This window comes from Ochlerotatus camptorhynchus, unplaced genomic scaffold (assembly GCF_037179485.1).
Source record: "Ochlerotatus camptorhynchus isolate MF236.1 unplaced genomic scaffold, CSIRO-AGI_Acam_v1.1 ptg000530l, whole genome shotgun sequence".
Classification (NCBI taxonomy): Eukaryota; Metazoa; Arthropoda; class Insecta; order Diptera; family Culicidae; genus Ochlerotatus; species Ochlerotatus camptorhynchus.
This window is the reverse complement of record NW_027041014.1, coordinates 465,975-490,633: the sequence shown is the minus strand read 5'-3', so window position 1 is coordinate 490,633 and position 24,659 is coordinate 465,975. Positions and strand designations below refer to the sequence as shown.

Below are 24,659 nucleotides of genomic sequence, written 5' to 3'. Positions count from 1 at the left end.
AAGATGAACGAACGAAGCAGAAGATCGACGGACGAGAAGATCGAAGAACTGCAGACGACCGTTGACCCGATGCAAGCAGCTGATCGATCAGGTCAGCAGCTGATCCCAAGTTCGGCATTCTCGAACGTAAACAGTAAACCGAAAAGTCACATGGTAGGAGACGAAGATACCCGAATTGATTAGTTAGCTAATTAGAATTAAATAGGGTAGATAGGTTAAAAACTAGGGTTTTTAACGGTGGCCGGCGTATGTTTAAGAATTAGTTGGATAGTGAACCCTATTGAAATTATACAGCTAGAATAGATTTCTCTTTTTTCTCCAAAGTAACAAGTTCGTTGCTTATCAACCTTATCAGCTAGAGTAGGTATCGCAGATGAACCAAAAGGCCTATTGAAATCGTGTTCCTTCGGTTCTCTACACACTCTCTCTGATACTGATCGTATAGATATATAGGGTAGCCAGAAATCAATACAAGTCCGTCAAAAATATACCTTCAAATCGAACGCATTTACCGTGTTATTCTTACAAAATAACAGGCGAGCAATACAAATTCAAGTGACCGTTTTCAAAGCCCCCAGTTTCACCGCGTAGTGTTAGCCGCAAATCCGAACACCTAGTCTGAAGTGGTTAAGACTAGGGTTCTGATGCATGGTCATTATCGGTGTCATTCCTTAATTTGGTTGGTAAGGAATCCAATTTTGACTGACAAAAGGAGCACGCCTTTGGAGGGTGCTTCAACACTCCGAAGGGTATAAATAGCGGGACCTTTAAATTAGAGTCGGATCCTTGCAATAAATGCAAGAATGACAACTGTAAAAAAATCGAATACTTCAGAGTAATACGACATGCAATAAACTAAGGATACGGGATACACTACAATAAATCAAATTACTGGTCGCAGTGGTGTTAGGTCCGGAACAGAGAAAAAAAAATCTACAAGGTCATGTTGCCTAAAACGGGAAAGCACTAAAATAAACTGGTTCAATCTTCAATAGCAATAACTGCGAGTTTTTAGTATTTTTAAACTTATATAAACTAATTATTTGAAAGCTTTTCAAAAATGCGTAGTTTTCTGGTATTCTGGACAAATTTCGTGGAACATCAACTTGTCGTATAATGTTTGAACATGTTTTAAGCAAAAATTGGATTTTTTTTTTCATTACTGTGCAATATGAAAAAAAATGCACATCGTGAAAAGTAGAACCAGAAATAGCCAAAACATGTGAAACAATCCCATCATAATAATATTTATGTTATGCATCTACGCCATACGTGATCAACCTCGCTTCGAACCAGTCAATGAAAGATCGCCAATTGAGATAGAACCAACCATTCAGCGCGTATTCTCACGCAAACAAACACCACCCGTCGGAGACAGTGTGGTCCTGGACATCATTTTCACACTACACCTTTTTACCTCCCCCCTCGCCCCCCGCCATTGGGCTCAATCAAATGACAAATGACTGCAAATATTTTCTCTTTATCGGCTTTCGCCAGAAGCCCAGCCGGAGACCGCACCGCACCGCAATAGTAGGCCTAGTGGATGTGTTGTTGTACAAGTGGCCAAGAACAACAAACGAATTACAATCAATAATCGTCGTCGTACCCTCGCCAATCGTGGCTTGCCTTGCTCGGCCAGAACGTAGATCGTTTTATTGCCCCGTGCGCCATTTTTGCTGGTTTGGGCCTACTATAACAATAAAAGCGACACGGGAATTGTGTTGTTGTGTTTGGATGGACGCCTTTTCATTCGACGACGACGACGACGACAGCGAGATTAGTCCTTTCGAAGCGAAACGGGCGGGTAGGTACCTACAAGAATTATAATTGTGAAAGTTGGGCTCCTTTCTCCGCTCTCAGAGCTGGTAGGTACCGACTCAGACGACAATGAACGACGGAACGTGGCAGGAATATTATTTTCATGATATCGATTAGGATCTATAATGCGCGCCGGGTACACCGAGTGGCCCCACGCCGGCTACCGACGACCGAAGACCGTCGATGTCAGCTTTGCTTGTGGCCTACCCGGTGTGGGATAATGTGCCAATAAATTAAGTTATTGCTGAGGTTATTGCCATTTCGGGTTTCGGTTCTCTTCATGTTTTGTTTGCATGAAGAAAAAAATCGCTTGACTGGGAAAAATTCCGCCAACGTGGCTTTAAAAAGGTCTGCTTCTTTTGCCATTTCAATTTAGTTTCCCGTCACCTCACAATCCAAAGTCCAAAGAATTTCTCGTTCTACCTGCCCCCCTTCCTTGTAACCAAGAGTCGAAGTTTCACATAATAAATGCTTCCCGGTCATGCGATGACAGTGTGAAATGACCAGCGCAGTGTCCTGGGCGTCATTTGGCCACACTATTAATGACAGCTTCCAACCTATTATATATCCCCTAGAACACAGAGAGAGAGCGAACCACTGGAATGGGGATTGAGTGCTAGAGCTAAGAAGGCTTTTATATGTTAACCAGCATGACGACTACCAACTAGGTTGTAATGGACGGGTCGTCGGCTTCTGCAAAGTGAATCCACATCCAAAGCACCGGCAATAGGACTAGCGAAAGGCCAAACGAATAAGGAAACTCATTAAACGGATTCAACTGCTGGCTGTCCCATTCCCTGGCCGTTTGCTCCTTTCAGAGTGTCACAGTTAACAGTCTAGGTTTGTTGAGTACAAAGATATAGGTACATAGCCATTGTGTGGGAGTGCTCAGAGTATACACAGTGGTAATGGGAATTAGAGAGGCGGAAATCTTTGTACTTTTCGCCTTCCGAGATACTTGGCGCACCGGGCGAAAAGGCTAACGAGGGATCATTATTCATTCACTCTTTTGTTTCGAGAATATAGGGTAACCAACTTGAATTGGACCCCTACATATTTTGGACCCTTTTCATATATTTTCCTCGCTTACTGTCTAGTTTCTTCAAATTCATCTGGGTTGATGTTGTAATTACATTCTTTCAATTACTTGCTATGTCTCAAGATCATTAGTTCACCTCAAATTGCTTACAATTGCTCAATTTATGCAGTTTTAGAAAATGTTATCGAAAAAGTTTCATGTTTCGACGTTTGTCTAGAGGAATCGGCGTTAGTGTACTTGTTTTAAATTTGGTCTAAAATATACAATTCAATGATTTTTTTTATCAAATCAGTTTATCTGACTTTGGAAGATGTATTTCACGTGTTTATAAAGATTTCACCTTAAGATTTTACTTAAAAAATATTAAATAAAAAGTGTTCAAAAAAGATCGTGAAAAAATGTTACCAACTTATTTTGGACACTTATCAAATGAGAATCATCAAAAGAGCGACAAAAAAAAATTCCGGTTGGTCGATCGTGCTATTATATCAGATTTCTGATTAAATTGGTAAGTAAATCAATCAAAATTATATGAATTCATTGTTTTTAAATATATTTCTTGTTTATCAGGCGATTCAAAATGGGAAAAAGGCAAAACACGTAGAATGGTCCACTCTGAGTTTTCCTAGTTTTCCTAGTTCCTAGTTTTCCACAAAAGTTTTCCTATCTCCCAAAGGCATTTAACTAAGGGGCTGTTCATAAACTACGTAGACGCTTTAGGGGGGTGGGAGCGCTTGGCAGATGTCTACGGTCCATACAATTTTTTAAATTTTGTGTGTTGAGACTGTCTTCTACGGAAGGGAGGGGGGGGGGTGGAAATCTCTCAAAAACCGTCTACGTAGTTTATGAACAGCCCATACAAAAATAATATGGACTGCAAGCATAGAGTCAGGTCTCCGTATTAAGATTTACTTCTGAATGATTTTTTTTATGGTATGATCAGTTGTTTCCTTATGTTATATTATATTTCCTCCGTTACTCGCGCCAACTTTTGTAACACGAGTACTCACGCGTTGTACAACAGTGTGAGTTTTCCATTTCCATTTTGCAGCCGAGCTACCAATCGATCTGAAATCAACGAGTATTCCTCAAAAAACTTGCTTTTAACTAAACAAGCTAAAAATTTATTACAGTCAACCCCCAAAGTTACTGTCTTCGAAAAAGTTGTTCAGGAGTTGAAAGCCTATAGTTCAGAATTTTTTCACTATATGGTGCTAGTATATACGTGAAATTCTCATATAAAATATCTCGAAATCCTGATTATATAAAAAGTTACTGTCTTCGGCACAGTTGTTCAGGAAGTCAAGGCCTTTTTGCTGGTGGACTTAAGTTCAGAGTTTTCTCACTTTGCAACGCTAGTATACATGAGGAATTCTCGCATATAAAATATCTCTAGATCCTGACCAGACAGAAAGTTACTGTCTTCGGCAAAGTTGTTCAGGATGTTAGGATCATTTCGTTGGTGTACAGTAATTCAGAATTTTCCCTTTACGTGGCACTAGTATGCGGGTCATTCAGAGATATTTTATATGCAAGGATTTCACGTGTCTTTCAACGTCACCTAGTGAGAAAATTATGTACTTTCCACCAACGATAGAGTTTAATCTCCTGGACAACTTTGCCGATTACAGTACATTTTTAGAAGGTCTTGAGATATATCATATGCGAGAATTGCACGTATATACTAGTACCATGAAGTGAAATATTCTGAACTACCGTCCACTAGCCAAAAGGCCTTGATCCCCTGAACAACTTTGCCCAAGACAGTAAGATTCTATCTTTTCATGCTCTCTAGATATTTTATATGAGAGAATTTAACGTGTATACTAGAACTACATAGTGAGAAAATTCTGAAATATTCTACACCAAGCAATAGGCTTTGACCTCCTGAACAACTTTTTCAAAGACAGTAACTTTCTATTTGGTCAGGATCTCGAGATATATCATATGCGAGAAGTGTATATGTATACAAACGCCACGTGGTGAGAAAATTCTGAACTACTGTCTACCAGTCGAAAAGTCTTGACCCCCTGAACAAGTTTGCCCAATACAGTAACTTTCTAGCTGGTCAAGAACTCGAGCTATTGTATATGCGAGAATTACACGTATATACTAGCGCCTCGTAGTGTGAAATTTCTGAACTACTCCACCAACGAAAAGAGCTTGACTTCCTGAACAACTTTGCTGAAGGCATTTACTTTCTATCTGGTCAGGATCTAGAGATATTTTATACACGAGAATTTCACATGTATACTAGCACCACGAAGTGAGATAATTCTGAACTATTGTACACTAAGAAATAGGCTTTGACCTCCTGAGCAACTTTGCCGAAGACAGTAACTTTCTATCTGGTCAGGATCTCGAGATATTCCATGTTTTAAACAATTAAGTCAATCCCACGTAGTATCGACACTGTTTACGCGGTTTCCATTTACATTTCTCGATGCACATTTCAAATGGTCCTATCTGCTTTGATCGATTCTCTTCATCGACTTTCTCTTTCGTTAATAACTCAGCTGCAAAACCTTTCCCTGTTGTATTTGACGTTTTGGACGCTAGATAAGAACCTCCTTTATCAAACTATGTGGTAGAATTAGCGCGAAATCTGTTTGCATAGCAGTGGTTATGAAAAGAGAAAGTCGATGAAGAGAATCGATCAAAGCAGATAGGACCATTTGAAATGTTCGTCGAGATTTTCTCTATTATCCGCATTTTGGGGGTTGATTGTAATCAAAGTTTAGCTTTTTTAGTTCAAAACTAGTTTTTTGAGGAATACAAGTTGGTTTTAGATCGATTGGCAGCAACAAAATGGCAATGGAAAACTCATATGTGTTGTACAAAGTACAACAGCGCGAGTAACGGGGGGTTAACTTTTATGCATACCGTAAAACGGGGTGTAATTGATCAGCGGGGCAAAATTGATTGCTGAAATTTCTCGTGATATTTTTTCATGTGTAACATGTTTTTCGTTACTAAGCGTACGAATGTATCTTTGTATACATTGTAAAAATATTATGCATAAGTACAATATTGGGTATACTCAGCGATCAAATTCACCCCGCTGATCAATTTCACCCCATTTTACGGCACCTTCTTTGAAAATTTACCCACCTAGACGGACCTAACAAATGCGAGATAGGAAGAAGTGACCGTCGTAATTAATTTTAGGCTCATAGGTTGAAAGAACTTCAGCATGTCCAAAATATATTCGTTCCCATTCAGTGTGTCCAAAATATATTATGGACACTGTCCAAAATCAAGTGGAAGGGTCCAAAATATGTGAATATCATGATGTGAAAAGAATTATTTTTTCGAGTATATATCAATAAATAAAACATCTAGTGACATTTTACATCCAAGATGAGTAGCTTTCGAACACAACCGCATGTAAATTGCATAATAATAATAAACAAATAATATTATTTTGACATAAACGTGATCTCACTTCCTCTAGGGGTCCAAAATCAGTTGGTTACCCTAGTGTGAATTTGGTTAATAGTCGGGATGTAATGCTCGCTAGACATTTGTCTTACCAAGTGGACCGTTTGGGTGAATTTCGAAACGGAGACGGTATGGCAAAAGACCGAAAGAACAAAAAGTCGAAGCTACGAAAAGTCGAATGATGATAAGGGGGAAAAAAGGTAGGATGGACCAAATTGTCGATTGGACAAAAATTTATTTATTTAATTATGTCACATCGTATGAGCACTTATATGGACTTTCTATTAGTAAGAGGTCACATCTCACCATAAGTGGATTAATTCAGGTTTTTTTAAGGTGTTTTTATGGCTCTTGCGAGTGGATAAAAAAAAACTATAATGTTGATTAATGAGTACAAATGTTCATTGGCATTATTACGTCCCGGTTGGGACTTTACGCCAGCCCTCAACTTAGTGTATTAGACGCACTTCAACAGTTGGCTCATTGTTTGACTAGCACATTGGTCCGAGGTACATCTATAAGCGTATCTCATTCTCGTATTAGAATCTGTATCTGTTATAAATTCGACAGAGTTCAATGACGGGTTCGTGAATTTTCCTACATTTCAAGGGTACCGTAAAACGGGGTATCTTTGATAATGGGGGTAATTTTGATAGTATAATGTAAAGATTAAATTGGTTCCATATTGTAGCTTATGGTATTTCCGTTGATATCGTATATAGTTTTTATATAGTATGTGTTACATATTTTACTAACATCTTAAAAAACAATTTTCGTGTTTTTCGCCTTTTTGAAAAAAGCACTCAAACCATCACTTATGAAATGTATCTCCGATATAGCCATCACAAATTCAATGTTGTATTTTTATTGCTTATGATGCTTATGATACTCATGCATAGTTTCATATTTAAAGAACTAAATTATTTGAGTTTCATCCATTTTTTTTCTACATTTATCGAGCATTATCAAATTAACCCCAAATAAAAAAAAACTGAAGTTCGGTCACAAAACTAAAAAAAATAGTACTTGTTTTAAAAATACAGAATTGGAAAAACATTCACTGCTGTAAAAATTATTTAGATTATATTAAAAAAAAAAATCATTAATGTTACCCCGTTTTACGGTACTTTAATTAGCTTCCGAAAAAGTTCAACTTATGAAACTGATCTAAGAGCTCCGCGGTTTTTTCGAAAACAGTTGGAACTTTGCTAGGGTATATGTCCCTGACCCCGGTCTAATGTGAAGCCAATTACATTGTATGCCGTATCTTATGTAATAATTGAGCTGCAGTCGTTATTTCACTGTTAACATGCAAGTTTAGATATTCTTATTATTTGGATATTAATTAAGCACGACTGAAAGGAAGTAGGTCGCGCTGGAAAGTTGACACGTTGCTGCTGATTTTCATTTGGTGATTTTAACCATTTTAATCATGTTAACAAACTTCCGATTGTTCAATTGTTCAAAATCTCATGAACGGGATGGAAATAGAGCAGACCATGCCGGATGATAAGTGAAAAAGGAAGATCCAGGAGCGGTGTTTGTTGGGAGCTGTCTTAGCTGATGGGCAACGAAGATCCCAAGATGATCACGATGGTGTGAATCCAGCAGGCTTATAGTGGTACCGAAAGATGCTGGACTGTTGCATTCATCTCTTTCCGAGGGCTGGCAACGAGTAGCGGTTTTCCAAAATCAAGATCCAAGAAACTTTTCTGAACTGTATTCGGGAGCTTCAAGGAATATTCAGATGAGATCCTTCCTTTTTATTTATTTAGCTCGTAACATTATGTTCTATATAAATTTCACTAATTAAGTACTAAAAAAACAAATTGAGGAACAAAGCTTAGCGGCTGCTGCGTTTGCTTAATGTGTAAATTTAAATTTAATATTTTATTAAAATTTAAATTTTTTGTAAGCAATTAAATTCCTAAAAAATAAAACAATCATATGCTTTTGGTTGTATCGCCTGGTTGAGGCGTATCCTGACCTAATACCGTGCCCCAACTTCGTAGTACTTATGAGGGTGGCCTCTCGTTGAGTAAGTACTACATCAACATTTCCTTTCCTATCCCTAGTTACGGTCATTGTGAGTTTGAGCGAACTTTTCCTGTAGATTGATTAGAGACCCGTTTTTTTAGTTTATACACAAGGGAAGATAGAACTAGGATTCCTTCCTCCTTTTCCTTTCTCCTGCGGCCTTTTTTCCATTTTTTTTCTTTTCAGAAAGCGAGTAATGGCGCTATAACCATAAGCCATATAGGGCTAAGACAAGAGCTAGTGCTCATGTCCCAACCACTCGAGGAAAATGGAGCATTTTTTAACTTTTTAGATAAGATGCTCCCACCGACCAATCATTTATAACGGAACGTACGGTACGAGATATCCACGTTTTATCCATTTATTGGATCCTAAAGCATCATGTTTAAATCTTTGATTTAAACAGGCCAGATGTTTCTGAATCATCTTGCCCCTTAAATGCTGCACAGTAGGCCTGGCCGTTTTGATATATTTTGCGCATCTCTGATGTATAAAATATACCAAATAGACAAGAAAAAGGATGGAGGTATATCTATCATTTTCCAGGATGCTTTCATGAACTGGCTGTGTTGGTGTTAGATTAGATTAGATCAATTGAGCACGACTGAAAATTGTTAAACTCACCATTTTAACATGAAAACTTTCAAGGTACGTGGGTGTAATATCGGTCTACTGTACTCAAAGTGGGTCTATAAATGGATGCAACTTCGACCTATCGCAGATGATCCTCACTCCTTATCATTCATACATAACTACATTGTTGACGTCACTATCATTTCTCGCGTAAGAACTGATGAGGAAGAAAGAGAGTGTTTTCTTTCCGGTTGATCCAGATAACATAAATCACAATGCTTTTAGAATAAAAATTAAAGCTAAATAGATCATCTCACGACCAGAGTTGGTAAATATCACGGCCGTCATGTGACGATGAGAAAACAGGTTCTTTCACTATCACGAGACGAAACTACCTATCATTAGTTAGAGATGAACTAGCCTTAGGCTTAAAATCTCTTTAATAAAGCCTTAAAAAAAAAACCTATCATTAGTTTTTTTGTCACTTTTCAATGATCAAGCACTCATGAGAATAATTATTAGGTGGTTTTGACATCTACATTTCTAACTGATTTCGATGAATTTAAGCAAACTACCGTATGTAATCGGTAGAGTGGATATATTATTAAGATTTCCTCGGTACAAGTAACTTTAATAGTACTAAATGAGCTAGTTATTACGATGATCTAACACTGTCACGTTCTGTCATGACGAAAAATTCGATGAGATTTTGAAGAAAATCTCTACCATCGTTTTCTCATTCAATGATAGTGACAGAACTATCTCTGTAAATATCGCATGAGATCTTTCATTGCAAATGACATTTGCCAGCCCTGCTCACGACCACACACATAACGAACTGACAAGTCAAGTAAAAGCAAGCCGAACATGGCATTAGCTACTAAGAAACATAGACAGATTTTCTTAGTAGATTTTCTCTTTTCATCCCCACGGCCATGTATATACACTTCCAGCTATTTTCAACGCATAGCTCGATAAAAGAAGCTATTATGTAGCATCTAACGGCAAGAAACGATTTTGTAGCGAAGTTATTAACATTGAAAAGAATCGATCAATGTTGCTTAGTAACTAATGTATTGTTCGGCTTGATTTGTTTTGAAAGGCCTACACGGTAAATGAATTTGACTCATATTTAAATCCCATTCACTCAACATCGCAAAAACGTATGAGTAAATGTCACTCAAATATGTCAATGTTCGGCTCTTTTGGGACCTTGATTTCGCTCGCTTCACTTTCACTCTCGGAATGTATGGTGGTGGTTTCCGCGATTTCGGCTTTTTTCGGGACAACTGGAACATCCGCTATAGCGGTAATAGACGGTGTAGTAATTGTATTAGTAGTGGCGGCAACGCCAGCAGGAGGAGCTGATTTCGGCGGATCTACTTTTGACTTGGATTCATGGGTCGGGGCCGCAGCTATCGTAGACACCCAGTGATCATTACCGGAGCTAGAGCTCATTCCGGAACATGCCGATCCATCGATTTTGCGTCTTTTGTAGAATAGTATGTAAGCCTCATTGTTGACTATCTCCTCTTGGATGCGATTACTCGGAACCTGTGCCACACGTTGGTCATCAAACTTGTACTCCTGGTGATCGCAAGGATTCTTACAGGCAGCTATGTAGTGCCCAGTTTCCAGAGTATCCCCGCAAACTGCATACAAATCGTACCAATTATCCATCTGCAAGTGATGTTGATTGTAATGGTTTAAGGAATGATTGGTATATCGATTGGTGGTTCTCCGCCAGGGACTCCAATTGTCATCGGTTCCGGTGGTGGAGGAGGCTTCCGCACTGGGATCCTTTGCCAAGTGGGGTGACATATGGAAACCATCCAGAGCAATTTGGCCGCCTGAGGTCCACGCAATTGCTGTTGTCGGAACCGTTTGAAATGGATCACCATAATATCCGGAAATGACCATAGTACCAATGTTTTCACCACCGGAAGGTACTTCTGACAGTGATGACACCTCCAAGCGTCCTCCGCACTCAGTGTTTCCGCGTTGATGTAATGTTCCAGGCACTGCTCTAAAGTTAATGCCGAAATGGCCGCGATCTTCTCGTTCATCTGGCCAACTCATCCGTGTTTTACAAAAGGATCTGTCGAATCGCTAAAGAACCGTTCCGGATTAGTCCTCTCAATCAGCAACTTCACGTGTGCTGGACCATCATCCGTTGGTAACACCAATAGAGCCAAATCAATCATCTCCGTAAACAGCGGATGTTCGACGTTGGACTCCAAATAGGCATCTGTATCGCACGAGGGATCCTGCAACCGAATATTGAACATCTCCTGCAACGGCGTACTAAACGCGAATACTTCCGATTTTAAAATACTCGCCATCTCTTTCAACAGAAATTTCTGCATCTTCTCCACATACGAAATATTCCTTTTAACCACTACACAGAACGGTGTCCGAACCCGCTCCCGATGTCCTTCCAGGCATTACTTATACACAGCACTATTTGAGTCATCCCCAGTGCTGTAAATTCTCAAAATCAATTGAACATTTTTGATGAAAATGAGAAAAGCAGCAATCCCCTATCAAAGGAGACCCCCTTCCACAGTGGTCCAAACGGCGAAAAACGTGATCGTGTGAGATTACGCAAAATCCTTTGACTTTAGGTATATAGTGTTTTCAGAGAAGTTTTAAGGCATAATAGACGGTAGCCATTTTGTGATCAATCCCCCTAAAAGTGGGATCCAACATTTATTTATTTTTAGTTGAGATAGAAGGTTTGTGTATTGAGCAAAGTTGTAGATTATGTCAATACAAACAACTTTGCTGAAAACATGAACCTTCTATCTTTTTGCTCAATTGATCTATAAGGCGTTTTTTGTGGGCGTGCCTCTTAAATCATATTTTTTACCATAACTTTTTCTATGTAATTTTTTCAGGTTTGCAATGTTCTAAGGACTTCTTTGTATTATTAAAATACATGTTTTTGTAGAACATTGTTTTCCGCTATTTCCTATAAACTTGGAGATATTTGGGATTTTTCAATAAAATTGGCCTATTTTTGAACTCAAATATTTCATAGGGTGGAAAATGGTGGCAGATCAAACAACTTACATTTGAAAGTACAACAAAAATGCGGCAAAATCATGCCAGAGTTGTCTATATCGGACTACATCCGGAAAAGTTACAGCTGTTTTAAGAAGGGATCAAAATCAAATGTCTCCTATTAAATATTTGATCTCATTCAAAAGGCGACAATCGAGATACTGTGACTATCTGTCTGGTATGTTTATAAAGATCTTAATTCTTCGTTAGATCATTTTCCAAAGCTTTTAAACATTCTTGTATTGATATGTTGCGTTAATGACACTCTCTTTTGAATTAAAATAAAAAAATAAAACCCGCTTTTTATGTTGCTTTATTCGCTATCAGTATCGTCAGAATCAGACCCAGTACTTGAGTTGTTCATATCTAGTAGGAATCGAGCATCATTAGAAAATAACATATTTGGCTTGCACGTACTAATCCTATTCATTGTAATGAATGGATCAGACAACTCAAGCAATCGATGCAGCAGATCGGTATTCGTTGCCACCCGAGAAATTTTCCTTGAATGGAACGCTCGTGTCTGTCGGATGACTTTATTCATCGATTCTTGTGCCTCCTCGGAAAGTTGACCAATGGGCACCATAAATTGGTTGATGATTCTCGAACCATGTAACAGGATTTTGTGCACAGAGGCAGGCAAGTAGAACCACGGATACAGGTGAACTAGTTTTCGTGCCGTTTCTATACAGTAAATATCGAATTTTTCCACATTTACTGTACGACCAGAAGCCAGAACTTGCAAAATTGTACCACATCGCTGAATCACATGTAAGTCTAGACCTAGATAATGAAAAATGCGTGCTGGAATAAAGAAAAGTATAAACTGATATATATTTACCTAAGATTTTTGCAGACTTTTCTGCATCTCTGAAAAATCGACGAGCTGTGTTATCGTCGTTTGAGTTCCTGCCCCAGTCGAACACGATTTGTCGATTATTAATCCAATTTCCCTTTTGAACCGATTCTGTATTGTCTTCTTCCGTTCTTTCATCCTTTCAATTTCAACTCCTTGAATTCGCCATTTTTCTATATCAAGCCTATACGAAACATGTAGAAAAAATTACATAAATCGAATCCAGGCGTGAAGAGCAGTCTTGTAAGCGGTCACGGTAATCGACACATTTTCTGTGATAATTGACTGCCTTTGCCTCCGACACTTGCAAAACAAGCTATCATAGTACAGAACCAAACAAAATGTCATATGACAGGCTCTGTCATACGACACTGTCGCCGAAGACCGTCACCAATGTATGTATTTTAGTTTTTCTCATAATAAGAGCTGCTGATGTTTTGCTTGTGTGAATTCTGAAAATAGTAAACAATGATGTCCTAGTAATAATATTTCTGATCAGAAATGGTTTGATTTACACCAAATTGAGGAATTACAACGAAATCACACATGTCAAATGATAACTATTTTGATAATTTTCTTTTAGCTCGAATGTTATTCTACCGCTCGTGTTGTGTGAGAGAGACGACGGTACAGTATGAGTGTTCGAATACAAACAGACTGTCGCGCACGACAACGAAGCGAGTGTAGTAAAAAACGTCAACTGTTTCAACCCCTGGTGAAGAGTCGATAGTCCGAATTGGAACGTTGTTCCATTAGCAACGCGTTTTTGAACATCTTCAATTTGGTTCATCTGTTTCGGAGTTGCACCACAAACGTAACATCATTGAGAGGATGCTGTAGATGTGATAGCATTAAAAATTTTCCCGTCAATCATTGTTAAAACCATGCTGTATTCCACAATCACAGTTTTCCCATTTATGCTCGTTTTGAATGGAACGAGATCTGCTATTTCACGATCAACAATTTGTTTTTCGGTTACCGATGCTTCTGTTGTTTCTTTGATCAACTGAATTCTTAATGGCCGACAGAACCGAGTTGATGATGGGGTGGGATTTTGAAAAACAATTTTTCCGTTAGTTTCCGTCTTTATCGGGACAATTGACGTTAAAAACATGTGCGAATCTGATGCATCTTCGTCCGTTGTAAACCGTTGTTTATATTGGCTGTGATCGCTGCTTCCGTCAAACCCCCATTTCACAATCATTTTCACTTTTAAAAGCTGATCGGCGGAAAGCTCTTTCACTATATCTACAGAAGATTGCAAAGTCCGTAAAGTAGTGTGATCCAAGAGTTGTTGCAGTTGTACTTCAATTAAAGTTTCGCTAACATGAATATATTCCTGATCAGGGTAACATTGTTGTTTTGCTGCCAAAACCTTATGGTACGAAGGATATAATTGCGCATTTCTCAATCTTGCACCTTTTCGAATGTTGATGTATTGAGATTTTGTCAAATCCTGTTCAATCATCAAAGCTAACGCTTCCGAGTCAGAGAATGGAACTATTTCCGGAAGTTTCGATGATTTCCAGGATTTTAAAATTTTTGTCGCACGAGTTGGGGAAGTTTGTGTGGCTTCTTTGACAATAGAAGCAGCATCATTTTGCCCAGTTGAACGCAATGACATTTGTGCAGCATAGGTCAACTCATCAGCATTATGAGCTGAGCGAAGCACCGCTGTTCTACGTCTTTTCACACAGTCTGAGGTTTCGACAAACGCTTTAATTATTTTGTGTGTAACATTGGAAGTTAAGCGGCGCCGGTGGTGTAGTGGTAAGCGTGATTGCCTCTCACCCCAGCAGGCCTGGGTTGAATCCCAGTCGGCGCCGCCGGGATGTTCTGAGGCATAACATCTCTGATCACGCCTTCCTTCGGAAGGGAAGTAAAGCCGTCGGTCCCCGGTTCATGAGTTGATGGGTCGATAGGTAGGTCCAGGTGTGGGAGCTGCCTTTCTGGCGTCGGTAGCATTGGTGCTCAGCACGGAAAACAAGATCGACGGAAAACAAACCAAAGGAAAAAAAAAACATTGGAAGTTGATGGAATGTTTTTAAGGATATGCTGCGGTAAACAAAATGGTTTGTCAAAATAAGCAACGTTATTTTCCAGAACTCTAGCCATTGTGCGGTTATGCCTCTGCCACAGCTGGCTGAAATATTTGCAAATGTTATCCAAGTAATTTTCAATCTCTGACATAACATCAACGAGTTCTGCATCTATTTCAAGACATCGTGTTATTTCTTTAACCAAAAAACTGGTTTTTTTGTCACCTTCCGCATTTTTCCAAAGCAGAAACACCTGACGATAATCCATTTCTCCTGCAGATACTGATAGAACATTCTAGTAAAATATAACTAAATAATGTGTTACCATATTAATGTAATTGGAAAGCATTCAAATTATGCTGAACGCCAGAATAGAAGAAAATATCTGAAGAATCATTACAATATATTTACCGGATAGTTAAGAAGTTATTTCGGCTGAATTTAAGAAAACTTAGAGCACTTCACAAAAAACACTTCCGAGCACTACGGATGAAAGCTCCTTCCAAAGTGACCTTCAAGCCGTGGTTTTACTAAGAGCATTGTACTATCGGAGATAATTGAACAAGTCGACAGTGAGCATGCATAAGGGCCTATACGCGATGATCGATTCTCTTCATCGATTTTCTCTTTTGTTAATAACTCGCTAGATTTAACGTTTCTCGGTACGTTTGCTATTGCTTTTGATAGCTAATACAACCTGTTACAACTCTGCATTGAACAAATTCTAGAAAATTGTTTCGCTTAGCTGTAGCAATGCAAAGAGAAATTCGATGAAGAGAATCGATCATTTCGTATACGCCCTTATGAATGCTCACTGTCGAAGTGTGCCTGAGATGCTTTTATACACACCAAACTAAACCAATAAAAATCTAAACAAAAGAGATTGCTGACAGCTCTCTTACCACCACAAATGTAGCCGACACATGGTTTGTGATCATGGCAATCCTTGCGTATTCATGGCAACCCTTACGGGAAAGAAAATTGAATAGCTGAATGTTGCCATTCGAATGAGATCAAATATTTAATAGGAGACATTTGATTTTGATCCCTTCTTAAAACAGCTGTAACTTTTCCGGATGTAGTCTGATGTAGACAACTTTGGCATGATTTTGCAGCATTTTTGTTGTACTTTCAAATGTAAGTTGTTTAATCTGCCACCATTTGCCACCTTATAAAATATTTGAGTTCAAAAATAGGCCAATTTTATTGAAAAATCCCAAATATCTCCAAGTATATAGGAAATAGCGAGAAACAATGTTCTACAAAAACATGTATTTTAACAATACAAAGGAGTCCTTACAATATTGCAAACCTGTAAAAATTACATAGAAAAAGTTATGGTAAAAAATATGATTTAAGCAGCACGTCCACAAAAAACGCCTTATAGATCAATTGAGCAAAAAGATAGAGGATTTGTGTCTTCAGCAAAGTTGTTTGTATTGACATAATCTACAACTTTGCTGAATACACAAACGTTCTATCTCAACTTTGTAAAAAAATGAGTGTTGGATCCCACTTTTAGAGGGATTGATCACAAAATGGCTACCGTCAAAAGATGGCGTAAAGTATGCCTTAAAACTTCTCTCAAGACACTATATACCTAAAGTCAAAGGATTTTGCGTAATCTCACACGATCACGGTTTTCGCCGTTTGAACCACTGTGCCTTCGAATGATGGATATCAGTTGCTTAGTCATTTGACGAAGGCATGGATCATGTTCATTTGAGAAACGCTTGATATCATTTCATTGAGCTGGCTTCTACCAAATCCTAACCCGATGTTGACCCGACATTGACCCAACATAAACCCAAAGTTGACCTGACAACAACACGACATTTGGTCGACATCGACCTTAAATTTGCATTACATTGATCCGACATCGGGTCGACTTGTCTGTTCGGGACCATTTTGCTGGGTTTCTTCCATACTCCACTGTCGTATATCAAATGATAGTGAGTGACTCAATTGACAGTGGTAATGAGCTTCGAATGAGAAAGGGGAACTTCAAATTATGGTAATGTGAGAGTTCGTTTTCACAAAATTGATTGAATTGTTGTATTGGTTCATCTTCGAAATATGATATGAAAATTAACAGCAGAGATGACTCATCCCTTCCGCCACCGCACAGTGGTGCCAAGGGTATCAAAACACGCGCTTTTTTATTTACGCTGAAATGGTTGATTAAAGGTACTAGGTGTCTTCTGAGAAGTTTCTTGGTTTAAAACACTCCTTCTTATGGTAACAGAAAATTAAAGATTAATCCACCTAAAAGTGAGATACAAAGTTTATTTTTTCAATATAATAAGATACAAAATAAGTGTGGTGTGCAAAGCTGCAGGGAACATTACTGTGAACAACTTTACTGAAGACTATAACTTTCTAGCTCCTTTAACTGCTGAGATATAAAGGTTTTTTTGTGGACACATCGTTAAAATAAGTTTTGTATCTGTAACTTTTTCTACAATATTTCTACATGTCTGGCATGTTGTACAAAGATGTTAGAAATATAAAATTACATATCTTTTCAGAAGATTGCAAATTGCTAAAATCAATATTTGAAAAGTTATTTACATTTTTTGGTTGAAAATTACCCAACTTCCAATACCAATAGCTCCTAAACGGGCAAAAACAAGCAAGCCATTCTTTGAGCAATTGAAAATTCAAGAAAATGAAATAAAATGGTGAAGAAACCAGACCGCCCCCACTTGACCCTTAACCAAAATACTTGCATTAAAACTTGTCACTTTTCAGAATTTGAAATGACGATTTTGTGAAACCACGGGACTGCTATCGAGTAGGTGTGAAAGAAGGCATACAAATGGATAACCAAGCAACCTGGGTTATTTCTAGTGACTAACAAAATGACTCGGGATAAAAACGTCAAACGAAATTAACTGCGAAAGGTTCGAAAGCTACGGAATTGAAACGGCTTGTAAACTAGTCGATCTATATCCATGATAATATCATCCCGTGTCTGTTCATAAAGTGCTCATACACGGGGCGAAAGGGATTTCTTCGTTTCTAATACCCATTGGGCAACTGCCTGAAGAGGCCCAGGAAAGCTGAAACAACGATACCACACGAGAAAGTTTTCCAGAGAAGCTACGAATACAGATCTTCTTCACCGTCTTCTGGAATAATCCGATCCGTTAATTTCCAACATGAAGGAACTTCCGAAAAACACAAGTGACGTGTGCTCCGGGGATACTTTGCAACTTTTGGCCATCAAAGTGGTTTCACAAAATCGTCATTTGGAATTCTGAAAAGTGACAAGTTTTAATGCATGTATTTTGGTTAAGGGTCAAGTGGGGGCGGTCTGGTTTCTTCACCATTTTATTGCATTTTCTTAAATTTTCAATTGCTCAAAGAATGGCCTGCTCGTTTTTGCCCGTTTAGGAGCTATTGGTATTGGAAGTTGGGTAAATTTCAACCAAACAATGTAAATAACTTTTCAAATATTGATGATAACAATTTGCAATCTTTTGAAAAGATATGTAATTTGATATTTCTAACATATTTGTACAACATGCCAGACATGTAGAAATATTATAGAAAAAGTTACAGATACAAAACTTATTTTAACGATGTGTCCACAAAAAAAAACCTTTATATCTCAGCAGTTATAGGAGCTAGAAAGTTATAGTCTACAGTAAAGTTGTTCACAGTAATGTTCCCTGCAGCTTTGCAGAACACAATTATTTGGTATCTTATTATATTGAAAAATAAACTTTGTATCTCACTTTTAGGTGGATTAATCTTTAATTTTCTGTTACCATAAGAAGGAGTGTTGTAACCCGAGAAACTTCTCACAAGACACTTAGTACCTTTAATCAACCATTTCAGCGTAAATAAAAAAGCGCGTGTTTTGATACCCTTGGAACCACTGTGCACCGGAGGGCTTTCGATGCAGTACACGTGACGGAATCCATCTTTGACATAAAAGATGAGACGTAAACAAGCATGTCATGAATATTATGTGCTCCGAGACTGAAAAGTTCCTTGCTCGACGGAAAGTACTCTGAGACTGACATATACGAGCGTCAATTTTGACATAGAATTGAGTCATAACAAACGCAAAATTCAACTCAATCAAACGTACTTTTCGTCGAGTAACGAACCTTTCAGTCTCGGAGCACTTAATTTTACATGAAATATTTGTTTACGTCTGATCCTTTATGTCAAAGATGAATTCTGTAACGTGTGAAATTAGTTATTTCTAAGTGTGTATGTCACTCTCAGAGCACCTAAATTTACATCAATATATCTAAGTGAGCACGAATCATCGACGTTTAAAGTCATTATTCACATTTGGTTGATTGGATCTTTTCACATGTTGTGCAAGAATTCGCCAACACTAAATTGCGGATTTTGTTAAATATGTAATGTAAATCACTTTTCCTATAGCCATTAGACGGAACATTCCGTAGGCAGCTGAAAAATACGTCTCATTATAATTTGACATGTCAACAAACTTGAACGAGTAAAATTACAATTTTGTTTCATTTTACGTCATGTAAAAATACTAACGGACGTAATTGTATGCATTTAAGTCGCTTACATGTGTCGGTCTTAGAAGACTTTAAATTACATGAAATTTTCGAAGTGTGTATCGTTTTGCTATAGAATGGCTGAATTGTATTAATTGGTGGGAAACAAGCTTATGAAAAACTTATGTTTACGAAAGAAAGAAAAAGATGTGGTGGCCAAATTCAATATGGCATTCCAAAATTTCTAACAATTCTCTTTCGAATGGTATACAAAAAAGAATTTAGATATATTAATTTAAATCAACCAACCATTTTAGAACCTTGAAAAAAGAGTGGGCGTGTTCCAAAGAGATTTACTCAGTAAGGCTCATAATAGTAAATGCATTGCCAACGTCTTTTTCCGGTAAACGTATTTTTGCATCCTACATATATTTTAGGTTTATTTTAATTTGATTCCGTTTATACTCAACACAAACTGACCGAGTTTAACCTAACTAAAGTAAACTGAAACTTACCCCGAATCAACCTACACCTATTCTAATTTCTAGTGCATTCGTGATGTGTCATAGTTGACGATCTGTATGTTCACAAATGAAACTCCCCTGCTTCCAACAGCGGAGGATTGTTATGTTTCAAGAGGGTTGCTAAGCTCGGAACAAGCCAAACAAGGAAGCAAAAGAATCACTCCGTCACTTGCACGAGGCGATTCGGAATGCCATAAATTTACATTCGCAAATTGGCTAAACATGGCTCCCTCGTCGTTCGTCGATGGCTGCGCAAAGATGGTAGCCATTCTTTTATTCATACCCCCACCCCCTCCTTCTCATCAGCAACAGGAACCAAGCGTTTGCCGAAGAAATAACATTCCCCGGGATGTCGGTTTGGAATAAAAGGAACCGGATTTACCTTATCGGAAGGATTTGCTCCGACACCAGGGCTCAAGTGCAAAACCACTCGAGTGGAAACAGCTTCCCCTGCAACTGTGCGGGCGAAGAAAATATGGAAATGAAAGGAAAACGAACAATCCGTTTTAATAAATTGGAAAATGAAAATTCAATATGCGATTTGATAACGAGCCAAAGTTTGCCTTTCATATTACCTGTTCCCAGGCGTTCGATTCGAATGCTGCACGATTTTCCACTATCAAATACTATAACAATAGGGAAGGTTTTCTTTCGCCTTCGGGAACTCAAATGCAATCTCCGTTCTCGCTCGGAAAATAGAATCACAATGGATGGATTAATTATTGCTTTGATTGAATTTTTATCTCAATGGCTGCAAAATGAATTATGCTCTCAAAAGTTTTATGCAGTTTCCTATAATAAGTTTGAAATTAGACTGCTGGTGCAACCGAAACAGAAGTTGCCACCGGAGTTAACGTGTTGCTCATCATCTTCGAGGCTGCAGCAATCCCGGCTTAAGCTGCTGCTTATCGCAGCCAGCTTTCTTCCAATCTCCGCCCGATCGGATCGAATTTTCACTTAGGTCCATCATATCTGCCCTCCCCCTTCACCACGTTATTGGTCTCCAGAGGGCAGACAGCTTCCTCGCTTTACAGATCAGATTGTGTATCTGATACCGAAAAATTCGATTAGTTTTATCTAGTTGCGTGTCGTCTCCATCGTCTTGGTCGTTCTCGAAAGATAAATGACTCCAGAGCTGCAGCAGCAGCAGCAGTTGTCTGTGCGTCGTTTTGGAGCTCTTTCCGTTCTCCTGAGGCAGACGGATGTCGGTGTTTTGAATATCCAAAGCCACTGAAAGGAGAGTCATATCTCCGAGATTGACAGCAGCAACAGCAGCAGAGAGGGATCAGAGCGTAAAATCACAGTCATGTTCCGCGCTTTGCGGTTTATTCTGGCCGAAGGCGGTCGGTGATGGGCGGATGGGAGACACCGAACGCACGCATCAAGGTGAATCTTGCCCGATCCGATCGCAGGCTTGCTCTTAATTTATGGATAGGGTTACGGGATATAAATTGGGCCTGGCCTCGCAATTCGGGCGATCAAGTAAAAAAACCATTTTTCAGAACTACGCTACAACTTACATGAATAGCTCACTGATCACTGAAAATTGGGAACAGTAAATGATTAACTTACGCTTGGCGATGAAGTACAGTTTTCCAGTGTCACTTTTTGATGAATTAGCGAATCGTAATTTACAAAAGAGAATTGTGTTGTTTTAAATAGTGGACCCAGAGCAATTTAAATAAAAATGGTTATCTGATTTCAAGGATAGGGACGAATAAACATCCATTTACCGGCCTTAAATTTTAACCAAATATTCCATTCTTCTGAAAAATTTGCATGTGGTAATGGTAAGTTTGTAATAGCAACATGTGAATCGACCAATTGATAACGAAATTATAAGCGTTAGCATGCATGTTAACAGTAGAATATCGTCTGCAGATCAAATATTTGTTGAACATTTGACATTGAAAACGCAACTGAAGTCTGAAAATTGGGCCCAAATAAGGAACATATACCCTAAGTGTGTGTAAAAACTTTTCAAAGAGCTACTATGTTAAAATTTTACATCGAGCCGTGCACAGATTATCGCTAAGAACAAGCATTATCAGGCGGGGATTTTCGGCAACGCGGTGGCCTGGTTGAAGCATAAACATTATTATGAAACCGACATTTCTCGGAATGCTCACGGGAATCAATTTAAGGGTGGTATTCACTAAGAACAGACGATATAAGAATTTTTAGATCAGAGGCATCGGTAAAAACAGATACCATGCTTAATAAAGAATAAAGAATTAGGATTAACGAATAAAGTACAGTACCCGTTCGGTTTTGGTTCAGTTCGTTTTTGGTACCGTACCAAAATCGAACGGGTTTTAAAAATAATATATTTTTGCTCCTTGTGATTACAATTATTAATAAAAGATTTACGTATATGTAATAAAGCATGATTGACCGCCCACGATTGGTACTCTGTTATTGCCAGATCAGTTATAACTACACAGAGAACCAATAGACGATGCTTGGGACTAGCAATCATCCTCAATGTGTAAATACTGGTGATCTAAAACTAGGCAATACCAGCACCGGCCACGTCCGAATGCTGGTCAAGAAAGGAATGGGTAGGAATATGATGACGTTATACTCGCTTTAGTGAAAGCTGAGAACACCTCTGCACTTCCACGAGAAATCACAGGGATGTTGGATAAAAGGGTTGGGATTGCAGCAGGATTCGTGCTGGTAAACGATATGCTGAATTGATGTCCTAACGATTAAATAGCGGGAAGGAGCGTGGGAACTCACCGACGACGGCAACAACTGCTCTTGAGAAGGATTTTATTTGGATTTCCAACCTACACGTCTTTCCTAAAACCCAAATATTACTTATTTTACGTACCCGGCCCTATTAAGAAAGAAAGCCGATTTAGAGTACAACTCGATAATGTGAAGGAGCTTGGGATTGAACCCATGATTTTTTACTCACTAAGCAAAATCGGTCATCACAAGGCTACCAAGCTCCTTATTTCACAAAAATACTACGACCAAGTTCCTGTTCAACTTGTTGTTACTACGATAACAGATACTCTTGAGAAGGATTTGTTATAAATTTCCGATCAACAACCGACGATGACAACAACTGGATTTGATTTGGATTTCCAATCTACACGTCTTTCCTAAAACTCTAATATTATTTCTTTTACGCACTCGTAAATTCAATACCCGAATTTCAATACACTTCATATCATATTAAGAATGAATCCGATTCACACTAAAGCTCTATAATGTGAAGGATCTTGAGAATCAGCTCATAATTTTCTGCTCGCAAAATTGGTCACCACTAGACCACTGAGCACCTTATATTAGCGACGACCTCACAGACGATTAAAATAAGTGCTCTTGAGAAAAAAAATTTGACAAATATTATAAAATAATTATTTGACCAGCTATTTGCTGAGATGTTTTTTTGCCGTATTACATTGTTAACAGTTGACCGAGTTTATTTATTTCGCCATTGATTGGATATTTAATTACTGATTGTATGTGATTCAATTTTATTTATGTCAAAAAAGCGAACTTTGCTAAGCACAGGCCAGATCTGGGTCTAGTTGTCCAATTTGTTTTCCTCATACACACCTCGATGAGTACTAAGCTTTTCTGTCGACACTTCGCTCATGTCACGTGGATAGCTGACTATCCTAGCCAGCGAAGTTCAAACTGACTAGCCAGCAAAGGTCAAACAAAGTTCCTCCAAACATACTACTCACCACGTCGGCGGCTTTATTTCCGGAACGATAAAAACTAGGGAAAATAATGCTGCACCATTCGACATGGGTAAGTTACACAACATTATTTTTGATTAGCCGAGAACGTAAGACTTTATCTAAGGGTCGTAAAATGAGAAAAACATTAAGAGGAGGGTACCCGGAATTCTCTCATCTTATTGGCACCTCTGGACGCATGGGAAAGGTATTCTCTTGGCACAAAATACATTGGTAGGAAGGATATGGGTCTTCTAATGGATTTCCGCCGAGGTATATATGAGCCATATATAGAGAGCAGCGAGCTTGTTCCGTAGTAGTCCAGTACCATTCATGCGTATGCTGCTATCAAGTGGTCGAAAGAGTTTTGCTAGGGCTACGGGCCGAATTCCGTCTCCGCGCTGATGGCGTGAAAATCACCGTCCCCTCGGCGGAACATTATAAATCCGTGGCGGAGACACTGCAACTCTGGAAGGTGGAATATTTCACCCACGACGTGCCGTCAACGAAGCCCTTCAAGGTCATTCTACGCGAGCTGCAAGAGCTGGATGTTTCGGTTGTGGAAAAAGAGCTGAAACGTAACAACCTTCAACCCGTGAAGGTTTTCGTGATCAAACGCCACAACGAGGCGATCAAGTATCACGACCAACTGTACCTGGTGCATTTGGTTGGCGGATCCACAAACATGAGGCAGCTTCAAAGCATCCTAACGCTGCTCAGTGTCGTCGTCGAGTGGGAGCGGTACAAGCCGGTCTACCGTGAAGTGACGCAGTGTACCAGCTGCTTGAATTTCGGACATGGCGCGCGAGTTAAAGTTTTGAACGTCGGAGGTTCTTTTTAAAAAAAGATCTACTCACTACTGCTGCTACCTAAAGACTACTTTATTCAATCAATAATTCCTACAGAGAACCTAGCACTCGCGAAAAGTGTCCACTATGCAAGTCCGGAGTCCAATCGATCGCCCGATTGCGGAATGCTGATGAAGCTCGCTGCTGTTGCCGTTCTGTGCATCCGTCCTAGATGCTGACGAAAGCACCGACGATGGAATTTGCCAAGTGCGGTTGGCACCGGCGTTAACTCGCGC

General features: G+C 38.9%; 1 pseudogene; it reads right to left on the bottom strand.

Moving 5' to 3' along the window:
• Nucleotides 1-10,084: 10,084 nt before the first annotated feature.
• LOC135713017 (ubiquitin carboxyl-terminal hydrolase 31-like) lies at nt 10,085-20,146 on the bottom strand (annotated as a pseudogene).
• Nucleotides 20,147-24,659: the final 4,513 nt, after the last annotated feature.